The 22,076-nt window shown below is 38.1% G+C and overlaps 1 pseudogene; it reads right to left on the bottom strand.

Moving 5' to 3' along the window:
• LOC119041628 (tubulin alpha-1A chain-like) overlaps nt 1-22,076 on the bottom strand; it is a 178,464-nt pseudogene that overhangs the window by 118,773 nt on the left and 37,615 nt on the right.

Below are 22,076 nucleotides of genomic sequence, written 5' to 3'. Positions count from 1 at the left end.
TTTAGCATTTCCAGAATGTATTAATTTATCATAAAGGTATTACTGATGATTTTGAGGAATCAGTTGCCATTTACCAAGCACCTGCTATGTTACCTTTGAAGAGTACACAATAAAAAATTATAGTCCCTGCCAATAAGGGACAAATGTATTCACTGTTCTACATTAGGTAGAGAAGCACAAGAGAGAAATGACATTTGTGGCTGAAGAGGAAAATTTCATGTAGGGTGGTAGACAGTCTAAGAAGATTTAGACAGTTGAAAATGAGGGAAAGGACATAGGAGTAAATCAGTTGAGCTCAAGGTTGGATGCAAATTATAGTGGTTTGAAAGGAGTATTTCCATTTGGCTCAACAATACTTTGATATTAATACACAATTGTTGCCCTGGCTGGTGTAGCTCAGTGAATTGAGCACAAGCCTGTGAAGTAAAGGGTCTCCAGTTCGATTCCCAGTTAGGGCACATGCCTGGGTTGCAGACCAGGTCCCTAGTAGGGGACACATGAGAGACAACCACACATTGATGTTTCTTTCCCATTCTTTCTCCTTCCTTTCCCCTCTCTCTAAAAATAAATAAAAACTTTAAAAAAATACACAATTGTTCCCACAGTGGTAAAATCAACCTGACTAGGATAAAAAAAAAATCCTGACAGTAAAATTTTTATATGCAACCCTTTGATTTTCTGAGTTAAACACCATAGATCCTCTAATGTATAGGATAAAACCGTCTAATTTAAGCCTAGATTTCCTTCCAATATTTCTTACAAATTGTTTTTTTTTCTTCATATCATCACACTTTGGCTCTCAAAGGGCTTTAGGCAATCAAAATACTTTTCTTCTTTTAGAAATCAGAGTGGCTTATGTAAAGGAAGGTAAACAATCTAAAAAATGGTTATGCTCATTTCCCTACCTATTCTCCAATTCAAATTCTGCTTTTAATGTAGGGTTTTCACTTAACTTGTTCCGACCTGATCACTACTTGGCTCATTTTTCTGCCCTTGATTGTGACCAGTTCCTTCATTTCACTGAATTAATCTATTCAATTCTTTAAGCCTGGCTCATCTTCCACTTCCTCTAAGTCTGATGAGTCTAAGTCCACATTTCCTTTAAGCTTCTACTGCACTTCGAGTCAGCAATAGACTTTACATTCCACTATTCCCTAGTTTGTTTGTTGTATATGAGTATAATGTCCACATCTAGACTAAAAGTTCTTTGCCGACAGAAGCTTTTTGTTTTAGACTATAGTGGAATACTGGACATAGAATAGGCTCTTAATAATAAAAGATGATCTCACTTATAAATGCAAACAGAAAAATTTTAAAGTAGTATTTAATAACTATTTTTGATTAAATAAAATTATATTTACAGAATTTGAAACCTCACATTATCACCACTTCAGATTTTCACACTACCCAAAAATAGATTTGCATGGGTAAAACTGTCCAACACTAGCACATGTATTTAAGATAACCATAATGGAAACAGTAGCCATTCTTGCTAATCCAATTCCATTGGATCCAATTTCTGACAGTAGAAGAGATTACAAGTACATAAACTTGCTTACAACCAACATATTAATATTGAAAAGTTTATAATTCAAATTCTTTACATTGTACATCTTTTAAGTGTGTTGTCAAATCATGAATACAATGATTTTGTTATGTTGAAATAAACTGAAATTTTGCTTAAAGATTGGAATTCTTCAAGTCAAATTCTTAGTTAACCGGAATTACTCTAAGAAAATATACTGAAATTAATTTTAGAAGATATTTTAAGTTTAAGATCGAAAACTTCAGTTAACTAAATGTAGTACTCCATATTGTTTCATTAATGCAATTAAATGCTTTATCTGATAAACCTTTAAAAATTTCTTATTTTTCACTTATAGTGAGTGCTTCTCCTTCAAGTTTCACTGGGGTTGTTTTTCTTTTTGTTGATCTTGTCTCATATTGTCTCACTTTATCAGCTGTCAGTCTGATAAAGGGTAAGAAAAATAAAACCAGTTTTTTTCTATAACAGCAACCTTAATCACATACTTTCCAGAGTTTGAAGGTGATATTGAGGTTTCCACATAAATCTACAAGATTTTACTTTTCCCTTTACTTTTACAAGTAGTGTCAGTGTACAGAATTATTTGCAAAATAGATATATAGGGTGCAGGAAAAGGTTTACAATTTTGAAAACACAAACCAGTTTATTCTTGTATTATTATTTTTTCCATATGAACAATTGTAAACCTACTTTTTCCCCACCCTGTATTGAAAACCAGTACTGTCCTAGGACTATAAAAATTGGTGACAAGCCCTGACTGGTATGGCTCAGTGGTTTGGGTGTTGTCCTGCAAACCGAACTGCACAGGTTTGAGTCCCAGTCAGGGTACATTTCTGGGTTGTGGGCTAGGTCCCCAGGTGGGGGCATGTGACAGGCAACCAACAGATGTTTCCCTCTTATTCTCCCTCCCTTTCTCTCTCTCTAAAACATAATAAAATCTTTTAAAAAGTCATTAAAAATTTGGAACAAGACAACCAAATTCAACCTCTTACTTACTTAAAACTGAGGCCTGGAGAGATAGCAACTTGGTTAAGGTCAAACAACTAACAAGTAGAAAAGCCAATTTTTAAGAATATGACCATACTTAATTTCTGTGGGATACAAAGTTTAACCTCCTGTTTACATTGTCATTCCTCTGGAAAAGTAACCAAGGTACGTAAACAATACTTAAGCATAATATTCACAAATATGAATTTCATTTTATTTCATTACAACCTCTTAATCTGCTTCATTTTATGGTTTTCTAAACCAGTGGGGAAATTTTACCTTTTCTTACATGTTTGATATCTTAATATGTATTGAATATATGGAAGAGATTAGTATCAGAGGCAAGCACGTTTGAACAAAGTTACTTAATTGAATAAAATAATAACTGTACACAAATCACTGAGATTCTATCATGATTGACATTTCATTGTCTGAGGCGTTAAAAATTATGACAAAACAATAGACAATAGAAAATGGTGGCAGGGTAGGTAGGAGCTGAGTCCACTTCCCCTTGTGCACAGGTGGAACACCTAGCTGATCTGAGGAATAGTGAACAGCCAGTGGTAATCCCAGCATATATTAAGGTTGGAGGCCAAAACTGTACAGGACACTGAAAAACAGATGGTAAGGAGATTGCTTTGGGACAATGAAAGTCCCTGGGACCAGCTCGAGGACCAGGGCTACTGCAGCCCCAGGCGTGACACATGCCAGATTCTTAGAAGAGAGACAAATCAACAGCTCCCTCCCCTGCCAAACTGGAAGGAAAGAGTGGCACCAGGATGAACCTGGATGCTTGAAGTTGCTGGGGGGAATAAAAACGAAGTGGTAGATGCACAGGGGTAGTGTTCACCCGCTGAGACTGCAGACGCCAGGCTGGGTCCTTTAACAAAGAAATTGCAGATGATGTCTGGAGAAGGGAGAATTGGACTGTGTTGGACCCAGACTCAGGTAGTCTCCAGTCTGGTTGGATAGTTGGGCTGTGTGAGAGGCCGGGCACTTGTCAGGAATGGTAGGCTTGAACAGGATTTTGTTAAAAACAAACAAAAAAAATGGCTCTTGGTGGCTATTTATGAAACTCTCCCACATTGGTTGCCCCTGGTGCACCCCCGCTGCCTCAACAGCCACAACCTCGTGCCCCAGCCACTACATCCCCATTCCTGCCACAACCACTGCAGTGACCCTGGTCCTCCTCCCCCACCTCAGCGCTGGAGGCAGTGCACAAGTACCCACTGCCACAGTGGCCAAACTGACTTGCGAAGAGGAGAAAGCACCTTCTACAGAGAACAGCAGACTCAGGGAGTTAGCAGTCCCCAGAAAGAGTTAACTCAGTGGGGGAGCTGAACTACCCTCAAGAGACTTGGAGAGTGCATAGCACCTAGGACAGTGAAGATTGAGAAGGTGATGTGTAAGTGGCCCCTAATGGGTACACCTGAAAAAGGCCACAACTCATGGACTGAAGGTGCTGGCCTGGGGCAGAAGGCTGGGCAAGTGTGAAACCCAACCTCCCTAAGCCTGCTGCAGCCAGGAAGACCAGAACTCACTTGCTCAAACTCAGCAAGCTTTTATTATAGCTTTTTCTTTTTTTTTCCCCAATTGAGACAGTAAGACCTGGAGCTGTGAAAGGACCATAGTCAGACCCAAATAGGTATTACAAGGCTAATAATGTCCAACAAATGAGAAACTGAGACAAATTTCATTTTGCTATTCCAGAGAATTTGCATGTTGTTATCTATTTGTATTATTATTTCAGTATTTTTACTTCTTTTATTTTATTAGTATTTTTTTATTTCTCTTCTTTCTGTTTAGTTTTCTTCATTTTATTTGTGTTTAATTGCACTGTTTGGTTTTCCTTGTTCTCTCTTTCATAGCATATTTTTAATTTTCCTTCTTTCACTTGTGTTCCAATAATAGCACACTACTCTAGGTCAGGTACTTCCTATTCTTATTATTCAGATCATATAGATTCTGTCATATGATTTTTATTCCAGAATTACTGTAAATAATTGCTGTTCCATACAAGTGTAAATACTACACAGCATCCCTCCTAGATCTTAGCTCACTTCACTATATTCTGGAACTTTATTACTGTTTTGGTTAACTCTATTCTCTCATACACTATGTCTATTTTCTATCCTTTACTCTCACTGTATCTCATAAACTGACCTCCACAAGCTCACTGTTTTCTTCAACACAGAATCCATTTCCTCTGTAACAACAGTCTTATCTTCTTCCACCCATTCTAAAAAGTGGCTAGTCAGGTGACATGTCACCTGACATTATTCACAGGATATCCACTTATCCACAGTATCTCCTATCTCTTCTTTATGGGTTGGTACATAAAATCCCATAGAAGACAATCTTCCTATCTTAATCCATTTTGCCTTCCCCCTCAAACTGATCACATAAAAGTAGGTTGGAGCTGTGAACACCAGGCTACCTGCTGGAAGAGGAAACCCATCAACAAAGGAACAACCAATAGATATTAAAGGAAGATGGTGAAGGAGTGAGAGGAAGCCACACTAACCTACACCCAGGACCAATCTGAAATTACAACTAAATGGTGGAGAAATTACTAAGAACAAACAACTGAACAATAATGAGAAGCCTCAAAACCTTGGACGGACAGAAGAACCAGCTTCAACACAACCTGTCCACACATGCGCAACGGCATACAAGACGTGGTGGTTGGAGTGACCCGCACTTGACCAGCTGAAGAGAGGGACCCACCAAGGAAAGACCCCAAAATAATCAAAACCCAAATACATCCAGGGAGCCAACATAAAAGAGTTCAGTAGATCAAAGAGACTACACCACTGAATCTCACAGGTCTCCTACCATAGAAGTTCACACCGCAAACACAGGGAGTCAGAAAAAATAAATTTAAGAAGGACAGGCTAAGAATAAAAGTCTCACAAACAACAAGAAGACAAAGAAACCCCAAATGAAAGGAAAGGAGGAGCCTCAGAAAGAATGCTAAATGAATATAGGCAATTCAACTATCAGATATTGAGTTCAAAGCAATGTTATAAGGAAACTCAGTGAGTTCACTGAGAATTACCAAAAACTCCAGGGAAACTATGATGAACTCACTGCAATCTGTATCAACACCAAAAATGATAGAAACTATCAACAATGGCCAAGAGGAAATGAAGAATACAATTTCTGAACACAGAAGAAGGAATCAAAAGCAGGACAGATGAAACAGAGTATTGAATCAGCGAGCTGGAGGACAAGGTGGAAAAAAACACCCATAAAGAGCAAGAAAAGGTGTTGGAAACCGGCATGCCTGGTTTCAGGAGCTGTAAATCCCCCATGGATAAGGCTAAGTGATCGACCTCTGGAATGTGAGCCACTTAAGAGACAAAGCTTATCTCCCTGGCAGGAGTGCTGCTTCTGTTTCATCCATCTCTGGACCCCAGTGCTTGGTTTGTAAATGACAGGTAAGACCCCTCAGAGGGGGGGCAACCTAAGCCAGACACCATCACTTGGCAGGCCCTCAAGGAAAGAATTGGGGGGCTGCAACAAAGAGGGAGTGCTGGACCCTCGCCTCCAGCTATTCTGACATAGCCTGAGTCCCCATTTCCATCTGGGGGAAGCGCTTTCTGGCTCAAATCCACTTAAGCCTAAAAACCTATGATGGGGAAGGTGGTGCAGTCCTCTGCCAGCTAGAGTAGATTCCAGGGTGATCTGATATAAGAATTTGTAAAGTCCTGTGAATCCTGCTTTGCTAAGAATGCTTTGATTCATACGATAAGGGTCCAAGCAGGAAATGAGTATATCTCTCAAAGTTTCTGCAACCCCCTTACCTGACAGACACTGACTCGAACTAAGACCTCAGATTTCTTTGAAATGTTGTCTATTGTTTGATCCTTGCCACCTGACATTGATGGATGAGCTTTACCTGTATTCCTGTGTGTTATGAACCTAATAAAAGCCCTTGAGGAGGGGGCTCTTGGTCCTTCTCCTTTGAGAGATTGACCATCTGGGGGAACTTGCACGCCAAGTTTCCCCCACAAAAAGGAAAAATGACTCAGAAAGCACAAAGAGGTGATAAGGGAAATGCAAGACAACATGAAAAAGAATAATATACATATAATAGGAGTACCAGAAGGAGAAGAAGAACAAGGGATAGAAAACCTATCTGAAAAGTAATGATGGGAAACCATCATTTGATGAGAAATAAGGTTTCTAATTTGATGAGAGAATAAGTCACGTAAATCTAGGAAACACAGAGTCCAATTTAAGACGAACCCAAACAGGTCCACTTGAAGACACATTATAAATAAAATGACAAAATTCAAAGACAGACAGAAAATCTTAATGGATGCAAGAGACAAACTGGAAGTAATATACAAGGAAACCTTGATACAGCTATCAGCTGACTTCTCAATAGAAACAGTACAAGCCAGAAGGGATTGGCAAGAAATATTTCAAGTAGTGAAAACATAGGCTTGCAACCATGACTACTCTATCCAGCAAGACTGTCAATTAAAATGTAAAGCCAAATAAAAAGTTTTGCAGACAAAAGAGAGTTCAAAGAATACATCTCCACCAAAGCAACACTGCAAGATACGCTGAATGGACTGCTTTTAAAGAAAGAAATAAGAGAGAGATAGAGAGAGGAACACAGGTACAAAGGGAGTAAAATGGCAAAGAAGTACCTATCAATAATAACCTTAAATATAAATAGATTAAATACTCCAATCAAAAGACAAAGAGTAGCTGAGTGGATAATAAATAAGGACCCACACATATGCTGCCAACAAGAGACCCACCTCAGAACAAAAGACCTACACAGACTAAAAGTGAAGGGCTGGAAACACATATTCCAAGGAAACAGACAGGAAAAAAAAGCGCCAGGGTACCAATTCTCATAAAACACAAAATACACTTCAAACAAAGACAATAAAAAAGAGACACAGAAGGACATTTTATAATACTCAAGGAAGGGAAGAATCCATCAAGAAAACATAAACATTGTGAACATATATGAACCCAACATAAGAGCACCCGAATACATAAGGAAAATCTAGGAAGATTTCAAGAAAGATATTAACAGAAACACAATTATAGTAGGAGATTTTATCACCCCACTGTCAGAAATGTATAGAGCCTCCAAACAAAATATCAACAAAGATATTACGACATTGAACAATGACCTAGAGAAAATAGACTTCACTGAATATATACAGCCTTTCATACCATGAGAGCTTTTCAAATGCACATGCAACATTCTCAAAGATATACCACATAATAGGACACAAAACAAGTCTCAACAAATTTAAGAAAATTGAAATCATATCAAGCATTTTCTCTGACCACAAGAGACTGAAACTTCAAACCAACCTTGAGGATAAAACTAAAAAACACTCATATTAATGGAGAATGGATAGTATGTTATTAAACAATGAATGGGTTAAGAATAAGATCAAGGAAGATGTCAAAAATTTCTGGAAACAAATGAAGATGAAGTTATGACAGTCCAAAACTTATGGGACACAGTGAAGGCAATCTGGAGAGGCAAGTTCATACCAATACAGGCCTACCAAAAAAAGATAGAAACATTTAAAAATATTTTATTTATTTATCTTTAGAGGGGAAGGGAAGGAGAGAGGGAGAGAAATATCAATGTGTGGTTGCCTCTCATGCATCCCCTGTTGGGAACTGGCCTGCAACACAGGCATGTGCCCTGACTGGGAATTGAACCGCAATACTCTGGTTTGCAGGCCCACGCTCAATCCACTGAGCTACACCAGTGAGGGCTAAACATTTTAAAAAATAAATTTTATTGACTATGCTATTACAGTTGTCCCCCATTGACTCCCCTCCACTCTGCACACCCCCTCCCAGCCACATTCCCACCCTTTAGTTCATGTGTCATAAGTTCTTTAGTTTCTACACTTCCCATACTATTCTTACCCTCCACCTATTTTCTACCTACTATCTATGCTACTTATCTCTGTACCTCTTCCCCTCTCTCCTCCTCCCATTGCCCTGTTGCTAACCCTCCAAGTGATCTCCATTTCTGTAGTTCTGTTCCTGTTCTAGCTGTTTGCATCGTTTGTGTTTTACGTGTGCTTGTTAATAATTGTTTCCTGTCATTTTTCCGTACATGTTTTTTATCTTCTTTTTCTTAGGTAAGTCCCTTTAATATTTCATATAGTAAGGACTTGCTGATGATAAACTCCTTCAACTTGACCTTATCTGAGAAGCGCTTTATCTGCCCTTCCATTCTAAATGAAAGCTTTGCTAGATAATCTTGAATGTAGGTCTTTGCCTTTCATGACACGGAAACTTCTTTCTAGCCCCTTCTTGCTTGTAAGGTCTCTATTCAGAAATCATCTGAGAGTCTGATGGGAACTCCTTTGTAGGCAACTGTCTCCTTTTCTCTTGCTGCTTCTAGGATTCTCTCCTTCATTTTAATCGTGGATAATGTATGATGTGCCTTGGTGTGCTTCTCCTTGGGTCCAACTTGTTTGGAACTCTGAGCTTCCTGGACTTCCTGGAAGTCTATTTCCTTTGCCAGATTAGGGAAGTTCTTTATTATTTGTTCAAATAACTTTTTCACTTCTTGCACTTCCTCTTCTCCTTCTGATATCCCAATAATTCACATGTTGGAACATTTAAAGATGTCCTGGAGGTTCCTAAGCCTCTCCTCATTTTTTTTGAATTCTTGTTTCTGGTTGGATGTTTCTTCCTTCCTTCTGGTCCACTCCAGAAGGAAGTTATTGAGTTCCGGTTTCCTTCCCATCACTGTTGGTTCTCTGTACATTTTCCTTTATTTCACTTAGCACAGGCTTCATTTTTTTCATTTAATTTGTGACCAAATTCAACCAATTCTGTGAGCATCTTGATTACCAGTGTTTTGAACTGTGTGTCTGACAGGTTGGCTATCTCTTTGTCACTTAGTTGTATTTTTTTCTGGAGCTTTGAACTGTTTTTGTTTGGGCAATTTCTTTGTCTTGGTGTGCCTGTTATGTAGTGAGGGGCAGAGCCTTAAGTGTTCACCATGGCAAGGCAACCCAGTCGTTGGGTTGTGATGCTGTATGTGGGGAAGGGGTCCAAGAGGGAACAATGGTACATGCTCTGCTCTCTGCCAGATTTGTCACTCCCCCCCAATTTCCACAAGCAAATTGGGCCCTTCTAGTGCTGATTTCCATCTGGGTGGGCTTGTGTACTATTCTAGGACCCTGTAGGTCTCTCCAACGAACTCTCATGTGAGGCTGGGAGTTTCTCCCGGCACCTCAACCCTCACAGGTGTTTTCAATTGGTGTTTTGAGGCTTTATTTCCCCACACTGGGATGCTGGGTTCTATGGTCTGTCTCGTTCCCCAGTTTTGCCTGGTTTATATGCATATGAATGTGGAACCACCCAGTCCACCAGCCATCTTGTGCTCCATGCCTCTCTACAATCTGCTGCCTTGGTGGGTCTGCCAGATGCTGCCTTGCACGCTCGGGGTCCCCTAGCCACTGCATTGCCACAACCCCTCTCTACCCGGCTACCTGACTCTACCTCTCCTACCAGTCTGGATGAATATGTCTACTTCAATTCCCTGGCTGTAGGAATTCCATACAGTTCAATTTTCTATTCATACTGGATATGCTTTGTTTGTAAATTGTTGTTGTCCTTATTTTAGTTGTATGAGCAGGCACAGTGTGTCTACCTACACCTCCATCTTGGCTGGGAGTCCCCCAGAAACATTTCAAATAAATGACGTAACTCTATCAATACATGAACTGGAGGAACAACAAACAAAGCCCAAAGTAGAAGGAAGGATTTAACCAGGATCAGAACAGAATGAAGTGACAAAAAGACTAAAAGCACTATTCTAAAGATCAATAAATACAGAAACTGGTTCTTTGAAAAGATAAACAAAATTGACAAGCATTAAAGCAGACTCATAAAAAAGAAGAGAGGACCCAAATAAACACAATCAGAAATGAAAGAGGAGAGATTACAACAGATACCACAGAAATACAAAGGACTAGAAGAAATTACTATGAACAACTATATGCTAAGAAACTTGAAAACCTAGGCAAAATGAACAAATGTGTAGAAAAACATAATCGTCCAAAACTGAATGAAGAACAAACAGAAAGCCCGAAAGGCTCAATAACAGCTGATGAAATTAAAGCAGTAATCAAAAAGCTTCTCACACACAAAAGCCCTGGAGCAGATGGCTTCACAGGAATTTTTTTTCCCCACAGGAAATTTTTAAAAAGCATTTAAGGAAGAGCTAACCCCTGTCTTTCATAGGTTATTTAAAACAATCCAAGAAGTCAGAAGATTCTCAAACGTAAAAAAATATATTTATGTATCTATTTTTAGAGAGAGGGGAAGAGAAGGAGAAAGAGTGGGAGAGAAACATCAATGCATGGTTGCCTCTCACGTGTCCTCTAAACAGGTGCAAAACCTGGCCTGCAACCCAAGCATGTGCCCTGACTGGGAATAGAACCAGCAACCCTTTGCTTCACAGGCCCATGGTCAATACACTGAGCTACACCAGCCAAGGCTCAAACTCTTTTAATGAAGCCAGCATCATTCTAATCCCAAAACCAGATAAAGACACAATAAATAAAGAAAGAAAACCTCAGGCCAATATCTCTGATGAACATAGACACCAAAATCCTCAACAAAATATTGGCAAACCGCTTTCTGCAATATCATAAAAAGATCATACATAATGATCAAGTGGGATTCATCCCAGGGATGCAAGGATGGTACAATATTCACAAATTGATAAATGTAAAACATCACATAAACAAAATGAAAGACAAAAATCACATAATCATAGCAACAGACATGGAAAAACTATTTCATAAGGTAGAGCACCCATGTATGATAAGACACTTAGGAAAGTGGGACTAGTGGGGGCATTCCTCAACATATTAAAGGCCATATATGAGAAACCAACACATAACTCCATACTTAATGGGCAAATACTTAGAGCTTTCCCCCTAAGATCTGGGAACAAGACAAGTATCCCACTTTCACCACTGCAATTCAACATAGTATTGGAAGTCCTGGTCACAGCAATCAGACAAGAAAAAGAAATAAAAGGCATTTAAATCAGAGAAGAGGAAACAAAACTGCCACTGTTTGCAAATGACATGATAGTATACCCAGAAAATCCTAGATTTCACCAAAAAACTGCTTGACCTAATAAGTGAATTTGGCAATACAGCGGAATACAAAGTGAATATTCAGAAACCAAAGGTATTTTTGTACACCAACAAGAAAATATCAGAAACAGAAATCAGGAAAAAAAATCCCATTTGATATAGTAAGAAGAAAAATAAAATACCTAGGAATAAACCAAACAAAGGTATAAAAGACCTGTACTCAGAGAGTTACACAACAGCAAAGAAAGAAATCAAGGAAGACACAAACAAATGAAAACATATTGTGTCCAGGGATTGGAAGAATTAACATCATCAAAATGTCCATACAACCCAAGGCAATTTATAGGTTCAGTGCAATCCCTATTAAGTATAAATGGCATATTTCATAGATATAGCACAAAGACTTCAAAAATTTAAATGGAACCATAAACGACCTTGAATAGCTGCAGCAATTTTTAGAAAGAACAACAAAGTAGGAGGGATCACAGTAACTAATATCAAACTGTATTACAAGACCCCTGTAATCAAAATAACCTGGTACTGGCATAAAAACAGACAGACCAATAGAATAGAATAGAGAACCTGGAAATAAACCCAAATCTGTATGGTCAATTAATATTTGACAAAGGGGGCACAGAAGTAGAAAATTGAGTAAAAATAGCATCTTCAACCAATGGGGTTTGGAGATTTGGACAGCTACATGCAAAACAATGCAACTCCATCACCAACTTACACTATTCACAAAAATAAATTCAACGTGGATAAAAGACTTAAATATAAGTCATTATACCCTAAAAGTCCTAGAGGAAAACATCTGCAGGGAAATCTGATATTCCGCACAGCAATCTTTTCACCGATATGTCCCCTAGGGCAAGGTACATAAAGGAAAGAATAAACAAATGGGACCTCATTAAAATAAAAAGCTTCCACATGGCTAAAAAACAGCATTAAAATTAAGAGAACCAACCGTAAGGGAAAACATATTTGCTAATGAGACCTTGGACAAGGGTTTGATCACAAAAATATATAAAGAACTCCCACAAGTCCACTCCAGGAAGAGAAAAACCTAATAAAATTTGAGCAATAGACCTAAACGGACACTTGTCTAAAGAGGACATACAAAAGGTCCATAGACATATGAAAAGATGCCAAGCATCACTAGCCATCAGACAGATGCAAATGAAAATCACAATGAGAAACCACTTCATACTAGTCACAATAGCCATCATAAACAAATCAACAAACAAGTGTTGGAGAGCAAGTGAAGAAAAGGGAATCCTAGTGTACTGTTGGTGGGAATGTAGACTGGTGTAGCTACTGTGGAAAACAGTATGAAATTTCTTCAAAAAACTATAAATTGCACTGCCTTATGACCCAGGAATTCCACTGCTGGGATTATAACCTAACGATCCTGAAACACCAATCCAAAAGAACCTATGCACCCCAACATTCATGGCAGCACAGTTTACAATAGCCAAGTCCTGGAAACAGCCAAGTTGCCCATCAGTATATGAGTGGATCAAAAAACTATGGTACATTTACACAATGGATTATTATGCAGCAGAGTGAAAGAAGGAACTCCCACCTTTGCAACAATATGGATGGAAGTGAAGAACATTATGCTAAGTGAAATAAGCCAGACTGTGAAAACAAATATGGTATGATCTCACCTTTAAGTGGAACCTATTTAACAAAACAAACAAGGAAGCGAAATATAACCAGAGACATTGAAATTAATGAACAATGTGACAGTAACTAGGGGGGAGGTGGGAGGGGATTAAGAGGGAAAGGGGGAAGGGTTTTCAGGAAGAAGTATAAAGGACACAAGGACAAAACCAAGGAGAGGTGGAATCAGGGAGGGAGTTAGGGAAGGCTGGGGGCAGGGCATAGGTGGGTAAATGCAGACAACTCCATTTGAACAAAAATAAAATAATTTAAATAAATTAAAAAAACATACAAAAATAATAGACACTAGCCCTGGCTGGTGTAGCTCAGTGGCTTGAGCGCAGGCCTGTGAACCAGAGGATCGCAGTTCAATTCCCAGTCAGGGCACATGCCTGGGTTGCAGGCCAGTTCCCTGCAGGCTATTTCCCACCAGGGAAAGCACTAGAGGCAATCATACATTGATGTTTCTCTCCCTCTCCTTCCCCTCTAAAGATAAATAAATAAAATCTTAAAAAAATAGACAATAATTTATAGATTCTCATGTCTAGAATCACTAAATTAATCTGATAAACATATTTTGAAACACTTCCTTTTTAATTTTTTAATTTATTGATTAATTTTAGAGACAGAAACATCAATTTGTTCTACTTATTTATTCAGTTATTGGTTGATTTTTTTCATGTTCCCTGACCTGGGATCTAATCCACCACCATGGTGTATTGTGATGACAACCAGCTGAGCTACCTGGGCAGGGTCTCTCATGGACATTTTAACTTTTAATTTATATTACTTACTTGGCTTTCCACATTATTCTTAATTCTTGCATGAATTCTTGAACTAATCCCAATTCTATATTATTTCTTTAGACATGCATTTATTAGAACAATTTCTTTTCCATAGGAAAAGAAATTTCCTTCTTTCAGTTATAATATAAAAATATTAAATATTAAAATTAAAAACTGAAAATATAGAGAAGACTAAAATTCACTGATAAGAGAATCTTAAAAACTCTGACTTACCTTATAAACCATCATGTTAAGTAAATCAGTTATTAATTCATTAAACATTATTTTAAACATTCATTAGATATCTGGTATGTGTCAGATGTTTTCATTTTAATGTTGTCATTGTATCTGTAAGGAATTTTGTTATTTGAAATCATATAGCACATAACACAAATTGTAAAGTTATATTGTACAAATGAATGAAAATTACAAAAATACAGATAGCATTTCATATAGAGTATAATAAAGCAGGAGATGAAACAAACAATAAAAAAGGGAGTTTTTCTTTTTTTATATAAATGTTTTTGTTTTTGTTTTTTAAGATTTTACTTATTTATCTTTTTAGAGGGAAAGGGAAGGAGAGAGGGAGAGAAACATCAATGTATGGTTGCTTTTCGTTCGTCCCCTGCTGGGAATTGGCCTGCAGGGAACTGGCCTGCAACCCAGGAATGTGCCCTGACTGGGAATCAAACCACGATTATCTGGTTCGCAGGCCTGTGCTCAATCCACTGAGCTACACCAGCCAGGGCCAAAAAGGGAGTTTTTCAAATGGGATCTCATCAAAATAAAAAGCTTCTGTGTGGCTAAAAAAAACAGTATTAAATTAAAAAGACAACCAAGTGTATGGGAAAACATAATTGCCAATGATACCTCACACAAAGGTTTAATCTCCAAAATATACAAAGAATTTACATGACTCCACTCTAAGAAGACAACCAACCCAATTAAAAAATGGGAAAAGAACTTGAACAGACACTTCTCCAAGGACATACAGAGGATCCAGAGACACATGAAGAGATGCTCAATATCATTAGCTATCAGAGAGATGCAAATTGAAACCACAATGAGATACCACTTTACACCAGTCAGGATGGCTATCATAAACAAAGCAACAAACAACCAATGTTGAAGAGGTTATGGGGAAAAAGGGTCCTTAGTTCACTGTTGGGGGGATTGCAGGCTGGTACAACCATTATGGAAAACAGTATGGAATTTTCTCAGAAAAATAAAAATTGACCTGCCTTTTGACCCAGCAATTCCAGTGCTAGGATTATATCCTAAGAATCCTAAAACATCAATATCAAAGAACGCATGCACCACAATGTTCATAGCAGCACAATTTACAATAGCCAAGAGCTGGAAGCAACCTAGGTGCCCATCAGTAAATGAATGGATCAAAAAATTGTGGTACATATACACAATGGAATTCTATGCAGCAGAGAGAAAGAAGGAGCTACTACCTTTTGCAACAACATGGATGGAACTGGAAAGCATTATGCTGAGTGAAAATACGCCAGGCATTGAAAGACAAATACCATATGTTCTCACCTTTAACAGGAAGCTAAACAACAAAACAAACAAGCAAGCAGAATAAAAATAAAGACACTGAAATAGAGAACAAGGGGACAGTGACCAGAGGGGAGAGGGAAGGGAATTTAAGGGGAAAAAGGGAGGGATTTGGAGGAAAAAACATGAAGGACACAGGGACGAGAACTAAGGGGGGTGGAAATGGAAGGGAGGTGGGGAGCACGGGGCGGGGGGGGGGGCTGGGATGGGAGAAATAGACAAAAAACTGTACTTGAAAATAACTAAATAAAATTAAAAAATAAAATCTAATTGTTCACCATCAAAAAAAAAAAGAAAAAAAAAAAGGGAGTTTTTAACCTCTTCAGAGATCTCCAGTGCTAATATTATGCAGGTCTGGATTGAAGATGAGATTTTAGGACAATTGTATTATTATCATACTTTCTTCAACAGGTCTCTAGATTTACTCAATTGAGCAACTGTGTACATAAAGCTGAGTGTATTTTAAAAGCTTGATGTCAAAATCCTATTCTAATGCAACAATATATCAGGATTTTCCTTGTCTATAAGTCAGGAAGATAATGAGTATTACCTGGCAGTGAATAGTTAATTTAGGAAACCTCTTAAAAATAAAAATGATTTTAAGTAGTACACAAATCAGATAAATTATCATGGAATACACTTGTTAAGTATAAAACACCAAAATACCAACATGCCTAATTTGAGAAGAATTAACTATGAAAAGCAACAGAGGCCACTATGTGAAACTGATCCAGGAGGTAGGGTAGTAAGGATAGAGATTCAGTTCATTTGAGAATATATTTGGATAACCCAAACAAAAGTAGAACCCATAAGCCAGATGACTCCCCAATGCAGCGCAAAGCCTCTGAATGCCATGGGTAAAGCATTAAAAATAGCTATTAAATAATTAAATAATTATTTAATGGCCATTAAATAATTATAACACTTTAAAATTACTTAATATGTTAAAAATCCCCAATTATGAGATAGTTGAAAAGCTAACTGGAATTGTAACTGCCATAAGTTTTGCCTAACTTCTCAGAAAAAAAAATCTAAGAATCCATTTAATTCTGCTAGAGAAAAAATTTTTTAATGAATCAGACATATTGTCAGTTTCTCAGTAAGACATGAAATATGCTCTGAAATTCTTTATTCCTTATCTGTACATCATTTCATTGAGAAATAAAGGGCTCTTACACTTATTTCACATATAAAACTTTATATTACCAGGCAAGTACTATTTCAATATAGGTGATCTACATTAATTTGACTCTGAGAGCATTGTACTGAAAAGTAACATCTAAGTTCTGGCTATCTGATCAGTAAGTTGTTTTGAGTAGCTTTATCAAAATTGGCATCATGTGTATTCTATAAGGGAACTAACATTCATTACTGAATGCTATGTGAGGTTATCAGCTACATTAGTCACCAAATGCGCTAAGAACAGTTTCAGGCCTCAAGCATATTAGGCTTAAAGGCTAGTAGTAAAATAATAATGAAAATAATTATAAAATATGGCAGGCAATAATAAAACTATTACCAAGGTGATTATACAGGACAGATGTAGATAATACAGAAAAGGGAGTTAATTTTCTGTGTGCACATATGGAGGGGAAAGGAAGCTGCCCTTCTGAGGTAATATTTGAGAATATTTCTGAGTTTCCTGCCTGAAATTGCTCTGAGAGAAAATGAAGTTAATGATTATGAAGCCTTGCCAGAAGCCCAGTTCCTTAACAGGAAATAGTAAGAAGAAAAAATAAAGTGCATCTGATAGGTTAATCTCCAAAATAAGTGTATTTAGATATATTATGTAGTTTGGCTGCAGACTTTTAGTTTAAAAAAGGTCCATTTTCTTTTAGATTTTGAAGTGCTTCCAAAGAGAGACAATGTGCTTAAGTGAGCTGACAGTGTTTGATGTTGTAATTGCTTTAAAAACAATACAATAAAGCGTGACCTCCAGATTGTGTTAAGACTTACTCTGGACAGATAGGCAGGGGCCATTTTCTCAAGGGATGACTATTACATTAAGAGCTAACTAGCCCTGGCTGGTGTAGCTCAGTGGATTGAGTGCAGGCCTGCGAACCAGACGATCGCGGTTCGATTCCCAGTCAGGGCACATTCGTGGGTTGCAGGCCAGTTCCCAGCAGGGGCCAGTTCCCAGCAAGGGGTGCACCAGAAGCAACCATACATTGATATTTCTCTCCCTCTCTCCTTCCCCTCCCCTCTAAAGGTAAATAAATAAAATTCTTAAAAAAAAAAAGAGCTAACTAAATAGGTATATCCATGGAACATATATACATATAGGAAGACATGAACACATAAACGCCCATGTCCAGTGTTACTGAAACACCCTTCTAAGAGCATGCCTCCTGGCATTGGACCAAGTAGTACCATCATGGAGTATTTGAGTAAATAATCTGTGTTTGGTATAGTACTACCAAATACAAACCTATCTTTAAAACATCCTTCGCAAGTTATCACTATCATTTTGAGCAATTTGTGGCTTAATATTTGTTCATTTTGTCTCCCCTGTCTCTTGTTGGCTATAGGACAGATGTAGATATAATTACTAAGAGGATGAGCTCTGCAATCAAATCACCTGGGCCTGAATCCTGACTCAACTTACTAGTTTTGTGATATTAGGCATGCTATTTCCCTGTGACTCAGTTTCTTTACCTATAAGGATACTGAATTACCTCCTTCATAAGGTGGTTTGAGAATTAAATGAGTTATTAAATATCTGGCAAAGGATTTAAAAAATCAATGTTAGTTATTTTTATTACTAATAACAGCACCTAAAGCTTGAGTGATTATATGCAATTAAAAAAATCATCAATAATCTATGGGGTATTAAAATGTTTTGATTAATTTGGGTCATTTAAAAATAAACACTCAAAATAAAGTTCATTGGTGTATTTCCCAGAGGGACAAATAAACATGTACACATCAGGACTGATGTTCATAATTGTATTTACAGTTCTCTCATATCAAGAATCTCATATAGCCCTGGCCCAGTATGGCTCACTTGCTTAGGCATCATCCTGAAAATCAAAAGGTTGCAGGTTTGATTTTCAGCCAGGGCACATGAAAAGTACTTGATTCGTAAAAATTAAGATGCCAGCATTAAAAGATGTCATAAAAGTGATCTTTTCAGCCAAGTGACATCATTGTTTTATCAAGTCTTAACAATGATTTGAGTTTGAAAATTGCTAAAGATACATAGAATGATTATTTCCTACATATTTGCTGCCAGAATCAACTAGACCCACTGCCAATTTCAGAGTGAAATTGGTATTCCTGGGAATATACCATTTAATAATTAGTTGAGCACCTTGTATGTGCCTGGTTTATCCAAATCCTTCACCTTTATTTTCCTTTGAAGTCTTAAGAGGAAAATAAAAACTTTCAATGATACAGTTCGATGCTGGATTTAAGAGCCTTCGAAAAAGTAACCTGCCTTGAAAACAAATGCCAATTTATTTTAAAAAGCTTTTAGTATTAAAAAAATAATGTTCCAACTCTAGTACTTAACGAAAATGTTAACATTTTCATTACTTCATAGTTTCAGGACAAGTAACATATGCTCTTGGAAACCTTGATATTAATTTTAGAGTACCTTCTGTAGATATTGTCAGTTCTGCCGAAACAATGATTACTTTCAGTACAAACTGTCCTAATACAAAACAAAATATCTAGAAGTCTCCCTAAAATTTCCTTCAGTAAAAAGTTGTTGTTTGAAATACAGCAGTGTCAGCTTCTGGTCAAGATGGGCGGGGCAGGTAAATATGGTTCGCCTCCTCACACTGCAACATCAAACTTGCAACTAAATTACAGAACCATCACTCAGAATCATTAGAAATCAAGTTGAATTAAAGAAACCACATCCAGCCAGCATGGGGGGTGGGAGATGTGGAAAAGATGGGTCCCGTATCAAGGTGTGGTGGATATAAATTTGGGAGGGATATCTCAGGAGTGAGGAGTCCCAGCCCCACACCAGGCCCTCCAACCCAGGGTTCCAGTGCAAGGTATGTAAGTCACCATAACTTCTGGCTGCAAAAACAAGTGGTGATTGAATTAGTGGAAGAAACTTCTGGAGACTCAAGCAGTTCCTCTTAAAGAATCCACATAAGAACTTACACAGACTCACTCCCCCTGAGCTCCAGCACCAGGGTAGCAGCTTGAAAGGCTTGAAAGCAGCTTTGTCCCAGTGGCATACAGGGAGAAAGTGCAGGTCCTGGCATCAAGGCAAGAGCTGGGGAACAGGTTCCTCCAAGACAGTAAGGCAGGTGGAGGCCATTGTCCCTTTCCAAATGCTCTACACACACAGCCACAGCCAGCAGGCAGATGCCATATTTGAGGACCCATAAACCTGGCTAACACTGTTTGCCCTGCCCTCAAGATCCCCTGATGCTTAGTTCCATTCAACTTTACGCTGTTAACAGTGGCTTTTCTGTATTAATGGATGGTCTGGGCTTATGCTTCACAAATTCCTAAATCCTTTCAAACCAGTAACAGCTAGCCTCAATGAGCACCCAGATGCAGTACCTGTTGCTAAGTGGCCTCAAGACAGGGCACTAGCAGCAGCCAGCCTAAATTCAGAGCTTGGCTTCACCTGGGAAACTGCCAGCCCAGCACAAGTAACAGGTCTCTCAGATTGCTTTATAGCTTAAGCACGAGCAAAACACAGGTGGGGGATAAACTTGGCTTTCACTACCTGGGAAACCTTAGGGCCATGCACCCACTGAACAGCTGCTACAGACCATGTCAAAGCACCATCACCCTGCCCCTGCACAGCTTATTCTCTGCAGAAGGCAGAAATTGGTTGTCAGTGGTCATAGCCAGTCCTTGCACATGACTGTCCTGGGTAAATTCCTCCCACTGATCTGCCAAAACCAATCAAGGCTCAGTTACATGAGAAAGGTGTACTAAGCCCACACAAAAGGCGTACTGTGAGTACCCGGCTTGGGTGATAAAAGAGGCTGTGCCACTGGATCTTAGAGGACTCCTACTACATTGGACCACACGAACAAGATGAGAAGTTATAGCAGCGATACCTAATACATAGAAATAAATACAGGGAAGCTGCCAAAATGAAGGGACAAAGAAACATGGCCCAAATAAAAGAACAGATCAAAACTCCAGAAAAAGCACTAAATAAAATGGAGATAAACAATCTATCAGATGCAGAGTTCAAAACACTGGTTATAATGGTGCTCAAGGAACTTAACGAGGACCTCAGCAGCATAAAAAAGATACAGTCAGAAACGAAGGGTTCACTAATTAAACAATTTACAGGGAAACAACAATAAAGTGAATGTAGCTGAGAAACAATATTTGGAACATAAGGAAGCAAAAAACAACCAATCAAAACAAGAAAAAAGAATCCAAAAAATACCCCCCCTCCAAAATACCAAAAATGATAGTATAAGCAGAGTCTGGGACAACTTTAAGAGTTCCAACATTCACATCATAGGGGTTCCAAAAGAAACAGAGGAAGAAATTGGAAATCTATTTGAAAAAAGGAAAGAAAACTTCCCTACTTTGGTGAAAGAAATATACATGTCCAGGGAAGCAGAGTCCCAAACAAGATGGATGCAAAGAGGCCCCCTCCAAGACATAATTAAAATGCCAAAGGGTAAAGAAAAAGAAAATCTTAAAAGCATTAAGAGAAAAGGAGACAGTTACCTACAAAAAACTGCCCATAAGACTGTCAGCTCACTCCTCAAAAAAAACCTTATGGGAAAGAAGCTGGAAAGAAGTATTCAAAGTCATGAAAGGCAAGGACCTACATCCAAGATTACTCCATCCAGCAAAGCTATCATTTAGAATGGAAATGCAGATAAAATGCTTCCCAGATAAGCTCAAGTTAAAGGAGTTCATCACCACCAAGCCCTTTATATGAAATATTAAAGACTTATTTAAGATCAATACTATGAACAATAAATATGTATCTGTTAACAATTGAATCTAAACAACAAACTAAGCAAACAGGAACAGAGACAGAATCATGGACACAGAGAACATTCTGATAGTTGCCAGATGGGGTGGGTGGGTGAAGAGGCAAGGGGATTAAGAAGTACAAATAGGTAGTTACAGAATAGCTGTGGGGATCTAAAATATAGTATAGGAAATGGGGTAGACAAAGAACTTACATGCAAGACCACGGACATGAACAATGGTATGGTGATTGCCTGAGGGAGTGGGGTTGCTGGGTGTAGGAGGGGAAGGGTGAAATATTGGGACAACTATAATAGCATAATAAAATATAATTAATAATAAAAATAAGCTGGGGGAAATTGTCCTTTGTTAATATACATTTTAAAAGCAAGGATTTGTTCAAGATGATGTATTTAAATTTTACTTCCTGTCTCTTTTTTCACTTAGGGTACTTGGTAAAGCAGTCTAATGAACACATCTAATTGGTAT

This window comes from Artibeus jamaicensis, unplaced genomic scaffold (genome assembly GCF_021234435.1).
Source record: "Artibeus jamaicensis isolate MK-2021 breed Jamaican fruit bat unplaced genomic scaffold, CSHL_Jam_final contig_410, whole genome shotgun sequence".
NCBI classification, from domain to species: Eukaryota; Metazoa; Chordata; class Mammalia; order Chiroptera; family Phyllostomidae; genus Artibeus; species Artibeus jamaicensis.
The sequence above is the reverse complement of the archived record's forward strand: the minus strand, read 5'-3'. Positions and strand labels throughout refer to the sequence as shown.